Source organism: Corvus cornix, chromosome 13, assembly GCF_000738735.6.
Source record: "Corvus cornix cornix isolate S_Up_H32 chromosome 13, ASM73873v5, whole genome shotgun sequence".
NCBI classification, from domain to species: domain Eukaryota; kingdom Metazoa; phylum Chordata; class Aves; order Passeriformes; family Corvidae; genus Corvus; species Corvus cornix.
Window position 1 is genome coordinate 802,592 of NC_046343.1, and position 12,864 is coordinate 815,455.

Consider the following 12,864-nt stretch of genomic DNA (forward strand, 5'->3'; position numbering starts at 1 on the left):
GTGGAAATTACAGCATTTATATTTATTTTTTATTACTTGTTCAGAACAGGTATTAATGAATTATGTGCACCCACATTATTGCCAAAAACTTACTTTGTGAATAATTCACAAGTCACAGCAGATATGTCAGTAAATCCCAGCTACCAGCACAGCCCAGTCTGGATCTACTGGTGAGAGTGTGACTTCCTTCTGAGAGGGTGAAGGAGGCTCTGGGATCTGCAGGCAAAGTCTGGGCAAAGTTTCCAGCCCAGGAGGGGTAGGGATGACCCTGCACATCAGTGCTGTGTGTGGAAGTTTTTAAAACTTTATTACAAAGTGGCTGAATTCACTTGTACATGTCCAAGTTAGGAGCTCCCTGCCAGGGTGGAGCAGGACAGGTGACAAGTTGTGAGAGCAGTTCTGACCCAAGTTAAGGCCACACAATAAAGAAGCCTTTTGTAGGAGGTCACCTCTGCTATGTTGATACTTATTTATCCCCTGTAAGTGCTCCAACATTTCTACCATTTTCACTTGGTTTCCTTTTCAGGTTCTTTTGCTTGACTTCAACACACGGAGGTGGCAATTGACTGCAGGATGTGGTGTTTGTTAAATGCTGAGCTCAAATAATAAACATTGACCTGAACAATGTTTTGTCCTGGTTACAAGAGGAAGGAAAGGTGTTGGGTGCTCTGTCCAGAGACAGCACAAAATGTTCTGCTGGCCTGGGGAAGATGGCCCTGGGCTGTGCTGGCTGTGGTGACGAGGGTGCTCCATGATGCATTGTCTTTGCTGCGCTCACTTCAGGCTGCTGGTGCTGGCCCTGTGCAGCCCTGAACCCCTTATTGAAACCCCACATGGTCTGGTAAAGGTGTGGGGTGTGTTACAGGTGTGGGATGTGCTCCCTGTCCCCGTCACCTGAGAGTCCAGTCCAGCTCCTGGCAGATATTCCAGGTACAAATGTGGGCTGCTCAGCGAGCTGGAGTCGCTGGAAGCTCTGAGGCTGCTGGTTTGTGTTTCCCTCGTGATCCTGCCACCCTGGGACAGTGTGCCTGGGGGGCCCTCACTGGAGGGGTTACCTGGAGCTGTTCCTGCGCTGAGGACCTGCCGGGCCCTGTCCCTGCGGGCTGTCCCTGTCTCTCAGAGCAGCGAGGGCTGGGTGAGGGCACGGATGGCAGGATGCCTCTTGCAGGAGCTGAGTGCCTCCTCCAGGACTCTGCTCCATGGGCTGTCCATCAGGGAAGCTTTTAGCTGCAGCTGTGCAGGTGCAGAGTTTAATGGGCAGGTGATGTGTGTTCTGCATTGCAAGTGCATCATTGCCCTCTGAGCAGTGTAAATTTAGCTCCCTCAAGCCCGGTCTCCTGGGGCTGAGATTTGTGTTTGAACTTTAGCTGAAAGAAATATATTGATTAGGCTTTGATTTAGTTGTGCCTTGATGAAAAGACACCAGGTAATGACTTTACCTGCCCTTTCCTATTTCATTCGTTTAATGGAGTCCCCTCGTTCCCCTTTTCCTCCTCAACACCGTTTTGCCTGGATGTCTGCAGCTCTGTGAGGAGAAATAGAAGAAAAAGGAGTTGTCACACTGCAAACATGATTGATTCCATAAGTAACTCCCTTGGCAAACCTGTGAGGCTTCACTGATGTCAATTAGTGCTTTCTCCTGTAAACAGGGGCATGTCCAGTTTAGACTAATGGACTGAGGTACTTGCTTGTTGCCTTCTGCAGAGAACAGGCATGGAGGAGGAGCTGGTTTTTACAGATACAAAACAGCTTGTCTGGTTTTGGTTTATTTTTTTAGAGATGTGAGTAGAAATTTTCTTGACCTATTTGTTAAATTGTCTTTTTCTACCTCCTCTCACAGTGACTGAAACTGAGAACTCCCTTTTCTTTTATCTTGACAAACAGAGAGCACATGAGGGCCAGCCTCGCCCCACCTGGTTACAGCTGAGCTCCAGGCTTGCTCCAGCCCATGAGATCTGGCCAAGCATTAGGGGTAGGGCTGGCAAATCACAGTCTCAGTGCACAGACCAAGCTGAAAAAAATGGGAGAGTGAGGGATGGTGTGAGTTTTCCTACCTAAAGGGAGTGCTTTTTGCTTTTCACCAAATACAAAGCTGCTCCTCTCTTGCTTTGTTCAGAAGGTAGAATTCCAATTGCTTGCAGCATAGGGAAGTGCCTGGCTGTGGGGCTCTCTGCAGCCTGATGTGGGCGAAGGCTGAGCCCTGTGACACCCCCAGGCAAACAAACCCTTGGATTCAGCCTACACTTTGCTGTAATTAATAGTACATGGGCTGGTAGTTCCTCCTTCCTCCACAGATGAGTCCTGGAAAAGAAGAATTCCCCCTCATGGTCCCCTGACGGCATTTTCACTTCAATATTCCTTTCCTTCATTACAGCAGAAATGCCAGGGGCATTCCTGGGATGTTCATCCTCACACACCCAAAGCCCTGTGAGGAACAACGGCTCAGCCTTCAGGTTAAAATAAGATATTGGTTCTGTCTAAGGATTTTTACTGAAAAGGAGTATCTTCAGGGGTTATCTGTGGAGGGAAGATTTGGTCAACTCTTAAATTAGCTCCAGAACAAGAGTAAATGGCTATTGATTACCTCCTAATAAACCTCTAAAACCTATTTTCTCTGCTCTTGCAGAAGAAAATGTATTTGCCTTGAGTTTCCTTGGTTCTGCATTTCTTCATTGCCTTCAGAATTCCATGGCTGAACTTCACTGGTATCCTTTTATTGAAGTCAAAGAGTTTAATATGCCCAGCTGGAAGAAGAGAAGACTTCTCCCTATGGAGGTGTGGCCTGTGCAGCCTGGACAGGGTCCATAGGAATGGGCCTATTTTGTATTGCCACAGCAGAACCAAACACTTCCCTTCCTACTTGTTTTGGTTGGTAACTGATTCTTGTGAATTGGGACTCTGAATACTGACCAGTAAATATTTATGAAATGTAATGGCCAAGACTAAATACATTCATTAGCATATTTATTTTTATTGAGTTGCTGCTTTGTGTGCCCAAGGAAATTATCAAATTGCTTCTATTTGAAGTGCTATGTATAGTTTTAGGACTGGCATTCTTAGTCTCACATCACTCTGGATTTTGGAATTAGGGTGAGGAAGCATTTGTGTCTGCCCCTAGCCCCAAAGTCGGTTTATGAATAATAAAAGTTCAATAAATCCATACTCTTCTCCAGAGCCCAAGTTACCCATCTGCATCCTGCTTGGAGCCAGGAACAGGAGGCGAGGGCTTCTCCTGGGAGGGCAGTGCTCCTGGAGAGACCAGGGAGCGTGGGCAGGGTGCTGGGGCTGCCTCAGCTCGTCCCCCGGGGCTCCCTGGGTCTGGGGGAGCAGCTCTGGCCGCTCCGGCACTGCTCTGGTGAAGGTCTTCAAGGGCCGTGTCCTGTGCTGGAGCTGAGGTCATCCCCCTGCTCCAGGGTGTCCCTGTTTCCCTGGGAGCTGAGGAGCTCCTGTTGGAGCAGCAGTGGTGGAGACGTGGGGTGGATGGCCGTGTGCCCTGGGGAGCGTGCGCGGCGTCACCGTGTCCAGCGCTGGCCTGTCCCAGTGAGAGGTTATAGCTTCACCCATCTCTAACGTTTGTCAGGAGTAACTCGCCTTTGGTTTTTTCTCTGTGTGTGTCTGTGTGTTCCTTCCTGTTGCATACTGGCCTACCAAGATAAAGATAAACATTGTCATGGGAAATGAACTGATCTGATGTCCCCTCTCCGCATCCTGTACTGTTTTCCCCTCAGCTCTTCACTCCCCTTCTCCAGGAGCCTATGGGTGGTGCCTCCCCTATTCACTGTAAAGTCGCACCGGTGTATTAAACATCCCACCTGGGCTGGGGCAGGAGGAGCCAGCACAAATCTGGATAAAGGCTGTGAGCCCCAGCCCCTGCCACTGTGACAGGCGCGGCTCTACTCGCCCAGAACCGCGGCATGTGTGTCGCTGGAGCAGCACTGCCGACAGCTGGCTCCCAGGAGAACAGTTTCCCTAGGAACAGGTTTCTGCTGTAGATATTTACCGGCAACACAACCAGTGTCAGAATGGAAGGAGCTGCTGTGGTGGAGCTCCAAGATGGGCTGGGACGGGGAGGGGGAGCTCTGGGAACTGGGAGCAGAGGGGAACAGAAGGTGTGAAACAAAATGTGACACAAAATCACCGTGCAGGAAATGCAGCTGGATCACGCTGGGACAGAGGAGCAGGGAGTGAACCGGGAGGAGGAGGGGGAACCAGCGCACGGCTGAGGGGCCGGCGTGGCCGGGGTGGACACGGTGCTGTCCGAGGGCCGAGCCTGGCCCGGCCGGTGCCGCAGCAGCTCTGCTGGTCCCAGTAAAGTGCTGCTAGAAGGTTGCCCTCCTCAGCCCTGCTGCTCATTCCCACCCTGACAGCAGCTGGCAGCTCCGAGTACACCAATTAATTCAGCTCAGGGTAGCTGTGCCGTGATCTAAACCCATAATTTAAGCTCCTTGTTCCCAGCTTTCAGCTCTGTGTGATTTTTTGCTGTGTTTATTTGTTGTTTTGTAAATTGTTTCCTGTCTGTCTCGCTAATGGGACAAACATTCCAGTAGGAGTGGCAGGATTTGGAGCATTACCTGGTTTAATATTTATCAGCTGCCTGCTCTGAAGCGGTCCGGGTGCCCTGCGCAGCCGGGAGCGCCCGGCACAGGGAGCCCGGGGCATTTGGCTGCGGGAACGTCTGACCCCCCCGGGCTGCCTGTGCCTCTCCCCTCGGCCGGACACCCCGTGGGTGCCTGCGGTCACGCTCCGGCCTCTTCAAAACAAACTTCACACAGCGTTTGCTGCTTCTGGGTCTCTTGCCCCGTGGTTCTTTACACAGTCAAATCTTTTTGCTGAATGTGACTGAAGCTTTGCTTTGTTTTTGTTCCCAGGGAATAAACTGCTCACCTGAGCTCCTGGCTGGAACCTGGTCTGGCCCAGAGCCCGAACCAGCTGACGCTGTGGGCAGGAGCTGGGCACAGGCAAGAGGCCAGTTAAGCCAGGACACTCTCTGCCCATCTGATGCCACCAAGCTGCTGTTTGCGTTGACTGAGGCACCAAAGTGCCCAGATAAAGGGCCTGGCAGCCCAGCCTGGATCTCCTGCACTCTTTAGAACTCAGGTCTTAAAGGTGCTGAACATGTGGTGGACAGCACTGGGGGTGGGAATGAGATGGTCTTTAAGGTCCCTTCCAACCATTCTATGATTCTATGACAGTGTTTTCCTTCCTTAAAAAAAGTCATATTCTATTTTCAAAGGAAATAAAGGCTACCCAAGATTGGATTCTTTCAAAGGGAAAATAATTTCATTTGCTCCCAAGATCATTAGGCGGGGCTGGGAGAAGGGAGTTGTGGCTGGGCAGTAGGATGTGTCCAGAGATGAGCGCTGGAAAACTCCCACATTTGCTGCTGCCCTGTAAACAGAAAGTGGTGAGAACATTTGTGACATTTGGAGGGACATCGCTGCCATCTCGGGTCACCCACCCTGGCTTTGGGGCAACACACACTACATTTCACTGTTTTTTTTTAAACTGCCAGACGCTGTTTGTGTGAAATAGAAATTGTTCCAAGTGTCAGGAATCGGCTTTCCTTTGTGCTGGAATCCAATGTTTTGTTCAAGGGCACAGGCAGCTTCCCCCCAAGGGTCAGCCCTGTGCCTGCTGCCTCAGCAGGGTGTTTGGGGTGCCTGTGGGGGTCGAGGGTGTTGCCTTCCTCGCCTGGGGCTCTGTCCCTGCACTGCTCCTACAGACACGGGTTTGAGAAAGGGTTTATGGACCAGAGCCGTGGGCTGTGCATGGACTCTGAGCACAAACTTCCAGTGGTGGATTCTCCGATTTCTCTGTAAATTCCTTCATGCTTTTTCTTCTGCTCCTTTGGCTGCAGTTCTCATTTGCTTTAAATATCAGCAGAGGTACAGCCTGGGTCCCTTTGGCATCTCAGCCCTGTGCAGACGATGCTGAGGCTGTGAAAGTGCCAGGGTTTTATACGAGTTTCCCATTGACACCTTGGGAAAGACCTTGCAACCCAAGTGCTCTGCCTTGATTGATTCCTTCTCATTACAGCCCTGAATTATTTGCAGAGGGACATGACAAGGCTTTATTTTCTCATGGTGCTTTATCTTTCTACAAAATGCATCCAACGAAGCTGCTAATGGAAAAGCTTTTAACCTGGAGCGGAGGGTGATCCGTGTCCATCTGGGTGAGGTGTGATGCGTGGTGCTGACGAATGCTCTGGGCTGCAGCAACCTGCTGCCACCTTCACAGCTGTCCCCAGGGCACTAGGAGATGCACCAGACAGCCCAAGGGGACTGGCACAGCAGAGGGGATGAACTGTTTGCTTCAAAAATTGAAGAGAACAGAAAGGACAAATTTATTTCCCTGCTTCAGAGGCAGGGATGCTTCATGGCAGGTCCTGGTTTCACCAGTGGGTTCCAGAGAGCCCAGTCAGCTGGAGGGATGGTGCTGGTTGTGCTCCATGGCAAAATAAAACCAGATTCCTGGGGGCATGGGAGGAATTATCGAGCAAAACTGTCCCTTCCCAGCCAGACAGAGCATGGAGGAGCTGGGATGGGGCACTTCAAGGGGGCATCCTGCACCAGCAATGCTTCTCTCCTTGTTACATCTTGTTGGGTTTTACTTTTTAAGCCTCCAGCATTTTCTAATGATGAAAAAGCAGGCTGGCTGGACATTTGGGGAGAGAGATGCAGCTCTGAGGAAAAAGATAAAGAGCTTCTGCAAATATTTATGTACAGAAAATCGAAGGAATGGTAATGAACCTCATTTACAGAGGAGCTGGATGTGTTTGTGTGCAGGAAGGTGCAGGAAGGGGCATCTGTTCACCACAGACTGGGCTGGTTTAGGGGATACCCACTGACATGTCTGGAGGTGAGGGGAGAGGGTTTTGTGCTGCTCCCTCCTGGTACAAGTCCCAGGGCTCCCCAGGGAAGTTCTTGGTGCTGGGCAGCTGTGAGCACTTGTGGTGATGCTCCCAGGTGCCTCTGCCATGGCCATCAGCACCTCCCTGTGCCTGCCCACCACCTGTATTTAGTCCTCTGCGTGGGATGGCTGGGCTGTGATGGGGAGCAGGTCTCCCTGCTCCTGTCCTAGTCCTGACCTGGCAGGAGGGTGCTGACCCTGGGTCTCTGCTCGCCCACCCTCCTGGGGGCTCTGGGCAGCCGTCACCAGCACGAGGTAGGAGGCTCTGCTCTGGGACTTCCACTGGGGAGGGCAGTTCCCTGGCCATGGCCAGGGATTGGGGATACAGTGGTTGCAGGCCTGGGGGTGGAAGGGCTGTGTCCCATGCCTGTCCTGGAGGAGGGCTGGAGTAAGGATGGAGGTGTCTTTAGGTGGCCTTGCAGCCCTCTGGTGCTGGGGTGGTGGGGTGCTCCAGGAGCAGGGAGCTGGATTTCATGTTTTAAGATGACCCTGAGCCCATTTTCACCCACAGTGTAAATTTGTTCCCTCCAGTGTTTCTACTAAAAGGTGCAAATATCTGGGAAATTCCATATTGTGCAGTGACCTACTTTACAGCTTTTTTTTTTTTGAGTACTGGGAAAACTGCCAGAAAGTCAAGTCTTAATTTTTCTGAGGCTGGGCGCTCGCTGCTGCCTGTCTGTACAGGAGCAGCAGCAGGGGGTGAATTTGCAGTCCGAGCTTGGTGTCCCCTGGGGAGCTGGGAGTGCAGCAGCCTTGGCTGCCTGGGCCCTGCCCAGGTTTTCCACCTCTTGGTTTTAAACCAGCTCCTGGTAATAAAATTCAAGCTCTTAACTGCTACTCCTTAAAGTCTCTGTTTGGCACCTTGGTGCCTGTGACCCTCAGGGTGTAGAGGTGCTGTGGCTGTGCTGGGAGTCCATCCCTACGTCTGTCCCTCCAGCCTGAGCTGTCCAGTGCCTCCAGGCTGGTTTTCCTCTTTGGTCACTGCAGTGTCTGTGACCATTCTGAAGCAGAAACAAGTTGGACTCGTCAGTCACATTAATTTTTCCTGGGTGCATGTGGTTATTTGGGTTTAGAAGGAAGGAAAGGAATTCGACTGAGCATGGCAAAGAATCAGAGCTGTTTTCCATAGCCATCTTTGAGTCCTGCTGGAATCATAAACAAGGAGTGGGAAGAGGTTGAGGGGTTGCAGTTCCAATTAGAGACCGTCTGCTCGAGTCCATGGGCTGCAGGTGATTTGTACAAAACACTCGCAGGGCTGTGGATGCCTCAGCTGGCTGGGGAGAGAAGGAGGTCAGTGCTTACCTGAAATATGCCTGTTATTGGCTGTGCTGCTCGTTGTTTCTGGAAGGCATCATTTAAAAACAATTTTTCTGAATTGCACCATCTGGAGGGAGGAAAAAAATCGATGAAGTATTTACATGAGGCTGGGCACTCTCCTCGCCTCGGCAGCGCCGTGTGCGGCTCCCGGGTCCCTGCCGTTCCCGGATCCTGGACCTGGACAAAGCACTGATGGCTGGGGCGCTCCCGGGTGGGCTGCAGGGTTGGGGGTGCCCTTGGCTGGGTGGGGGTGAGGTCCCCTCATGTCCTGTGCCCGCAGGTGTGTCCCAGGCGGGTGGCAGCTCAGCCATCGGCGCAGAGAGCGCCTGGAGCTGGCTCTCACGTAAGGATTCTCCTGCTCCCCTGCCTGTGGGAGAAGTGCTCCAGGAGAGCCTGCCAGCTGGCCACTCCCGTCTGATTCCCCATTAATTCTGGAGTCTGAGCCAGGCTTAGAGTCCATCCCTTGTGCCGAGCTCATGGGCACTGCTGGGGCTCAGCCTGCGAGCCCCATCTCAATCCCTGTGAGCTTCCGCTGGCGCTGGCCATGTCTAAGTGGTTGAAGGAAAAGAATTTGGATATTTACTCCTGGCTTTGTGTATGGGCTAATGCTGGTTTGGCACAGAGAGCACGCCCAGGACTGTGCCCGAGCCGCGTGGCAATAACAGGACACATACAAGTGCCCCAGACGTGCCTCTGCTGGCGGAGCATCGCCACCATCGCCCGGCCCTGCTGGGGTCTGCCCTGCTCCTGCTTTATGGGAATTCAACCTCCCTGATGAGGCCTTTGCAGTAGGACCCCAGTGGTGCTGGAGACTCAGCAATGGGGGGCAGGCTGAGAGCTGGGGCAGGAATAAGGGCTGTGGGAGAATGTGAGCCTGGGCTGTACCAGCTGCTCTGCAGTTCGGTCTGAGCAGCAGAGTCTTGGCTTCTTCCAGTTGCACCTTAGATAATTATTGATCCCTCCTCAGCTTCCGTGGGAAGTGATTGGTTACGACCGTGACAGTGTTTAGTGGCTTTTTTCAGACAAATGAGGCTCAAGAACCTCCTCCCCCGATCGAAGGGATGCGAAGAAGGAGCACTTCTTGCTTCATGGGACAAGGGCAAAACCTGGCGACAGGAGATGCTCAGGGGTGGGGCTGGGGCTGATTTGGTGACAATGGAGGCTTATACATCGTTTTTTTTCACTTGAGAAAGCCGGTGAAGGAGCAGCACAGGTCTGCACCATTCCTTGTGCCGCCCTCTGCCTGAGGGGTCTGCTGGGTGGTTTAAATGCCTTTTGCAGCTGTCACCAAAATACCACTGTTGCTTGTTGTCCGGGATTTCAGTTTTGCTGGAGCTGTAGATAAACTGCAGGTGAACAAAGGGAGGATTTGAGAAAGGCCAAGCCCAGCTTTGCCTTTGCTGCCTCCCAGCACGGTGTCTGACACCAGCTGGCAAACCTGTAAACACGGAACCCACAGCCGTAATTATCCTTCTGAGAGCCCATCTCTGAGCTGTTAAATTGGTGCTGAATTGCACCTTAAAAGCAGCTCAGGGTAAAACAGTTTCTCCTTCCCCTGCGCCCCAGCGCGGGGACAGCAGCACAGTCTCTGGGGACACGTCCCGTTCTTTGGGTGCCCTCCCGGGGCCGGTCCCGGTCCGTGCTGGCTTGTGCCGCCGCAAGGGAGTGGCTTCACCGGCAATTCTTCTGTCCTCCTTTTCCCATCTTCCTTCCCCAGCACCCCTGGTTCGTGCCGGGAGCTCGGAGCCGGCCCGGCCGGAGCGGGCTGTGTGGCTGCGGCTGTTCCAGCAGCAGCAGGAGCTGCTCGCAGTCCCGTTCGTGCGGGATCGCGGGGAGGCTGGCAGCGTGCGAGGCAGGAATGCAGGCAGGATGAATGCTCCTTTGTTTCACTTGCTGGAAAATGTCCCCAGGAAGGAATGGCCTGGTCTGCTCAGTGCTACCTGTGCTTTTCAGCTGATTGAATTTCATTGACCAGGTTAATATTGAGCCCTTGTGCAATTACTGGCAGAGAATGAAATATCATTTTTTTTTTGCCTTGCTGTTGAGCTGTGGAAGGAAGGTTTATATTTCAAATGCTCTTTTAATCGTGCAAGCAGGCTCTTGAAAAAGTCCCCTTAATTTAGGGCAGGCTGGAAGAGTGCGGTTCTTGAGATTTTTTTCCCGAGTAAAACTTTTAAAAAATTTTTTTTTTAAATGCTGAACTATAGCTAGAGAAGGCATTAATCTTCATTACAGAATAAGCTTGATGTAAACCTGTGTGGCTTCTGTGACCAAAGCAGTCTTACTGTGCAGCTCAGGGAGCAGGACTAGGAGGTCTGGTGGCCCTATGTAGCTTTGGTTTTCTTTCTTTCACTCTTGGCTTTATGGCTGTTCAAAATCAATCTGTACAGGTGCAGGTTTGTTTTTAAAATGGAAATAATCCCTGCCTTCAGGTCTCAGCTGCACTAAGAGAGTCTGTTGGCAGGCTAAGGGCAGGCTGGGTCTGCACAGGGCAGGGATTTATGGAAAGGACAGGTGGCACCAAGCAGGGAAGGGGAAGGTGTTACTGAGGTTTCTGTTTCTGGGTACTCTCAAAAAGGGTCTCAAACAGGGTCTGAAACCTGCTACTTTGGCATGAAAATTAAATGTTGAATTTAAGTGAAATTTTGAACATCTAAGATCAATTCAAATATTTTCTGTGCTGAAATCTGTTGCATCAAAAATAACAACAAATGAGGCATTTCAATCGTAAGGCACCAAATCGTAGTTATTGAAGGTGCCTTTCAAACAAACATGGAAATTGAAAACTGTTTTGACACTTCTGACAGTGTTTAATGAGATGTTGTCAATGGATTAGTTAATTGTGGTTTGGATGCAGGACCGTTTTCCAGTGGAAGCCGTGTCCAGGCCGCGCGGTGGGCGGGTGCCAGAGCCGGTGCTGCTGGGCTGCTGCACCCGGGGCACCGAGACCTTGTCCTGCTGCTTTTCCAGGGGCCCCGGCACCTCCTCGCAGCGCTGAGCCCGTGTCGGGGCTCACACAGCGCCGGCTGCCCACATCCCTCCTCTCTAACCCTCCCCACTGCAGCCAGGCCGCTGCTCCCAGGGCTGTGAGATTATTTACGAGTCGGAGCAGTGAGCTGAGAGCTCTGGAGCAGAGCAGTAGTAAACAGGATCCTACAGCCACTGAGAAAACTGCTGACTTACAGAATGCAGCGCTTCCACCTCCCAAAAACGCACCACTAATTCGTTTGTTTTCATGTTGTCTTTACATGGTTATGGCTGATGAATCACGGCAGGTTCAGCCCTGAAAATCACATTCAAACACATGTGCTCATCCCAATCCAGGAATCTTAATTATCCAGGCTGCCTAAGCTTGGTTCCTGGTGTTTTAGCATTAACTTGTTTGTCTGAGTGAGATTTGGGCAGCCCTATAATTGAGTAAATAAGGTTTTTTTTAATTCCACCACTGTTAGTACCACTGGCACTTGTAATTGCGAGTCTGTACAGTCAACAGCAGAGCTCACCTGGGGAGCGCTGCCGCTTCCACCCCGGGCTCGGCGCAGACCTTTCCTTCCTCTCAGCCGTGCACGTCTGTCTGCCACTTCTGTAGTATTTGTTTAATTTTGGCTGTCACTGGTTACATAACATTTCACTTTTGCCTGCAGTTTTCAAGGTCAGGTTCAGGTTTTATCTGAACAAGCATCAAGAGCCCATGTGGGAATTGGGGAGCTCCGGATGGAATGTGTGTGTGATGTAAAGCAAGGATATCAAAAAGCTGGTCGCAGTAGTTGTCTGCTGGGAGTGTTTGGGGAGAATTACTTCAGAGCTGGGGCTTTGCTTGCAAAAGATGTGTTAAAGAGCTTGTCTGAATTCCAAGAGCTGTGTCTGTTGGTCAATGAGCTTTCTTACATCAGCCCTTTAATGGCTTTACCTGCTCGCTGGAAACATGGACAGGACAGTTGGTTACCTTTAAATACAGGGACAGGAGTGAAACCTGGTTGTGGGTAATTTGCCTTGACAACATTTAATTGTAAAACTGGGACAGGTTGGAATTTATTAGCACTGAGTCATCTTCCATTAATTTTGCCTGATGTTTGCTGAACTTTGGGGTGTATCAAATCTGTCCCTGTTTTCCTGCAGTTGGTTCCTGCAATGTTTGAAAGCTGTTGTGGCACTGAAGCCTTTGGACACCAGAGCTCCAACACTGCTCCTCGTGTTTCTTATTCTTGACTTAGTGGTCCTGTCCTTTTGCCACCCATCCAGGGTCTTTCCGAAAGTAAAGCCAATGAAGGCCAAGTTATGCAGAGCAGTTTCTGGGTGGTTTCCAACCATGGTGGCACATGGCACTGAACCCGACTGGGGAGTTAGGAAACACAAAATGGGTGCTTTTGGTCCTGGCCCAGAAATTGGGACAGGCTGGAGAGTTGGCTTGGGAAGCTGGGCTGGTAACAGGGCCAACATGGGCTACCAGTCAGCTGTGGGTGTGCCCTCAGGTGATTGCACGGTGGGCCTGTCAGTCCAGCAGCCCCCGGGGCCCCTTCCTCCCCCAGAGGGGTCTCGGTGCTGAGCGCTGGGGCAGCCTCGTCCCGCAGGGCCCCGACTGCGGCGCGGATTTCCCGGGGGAGAGGTTTGGTGTTCAGTCACAACTGGCAGCGCTAT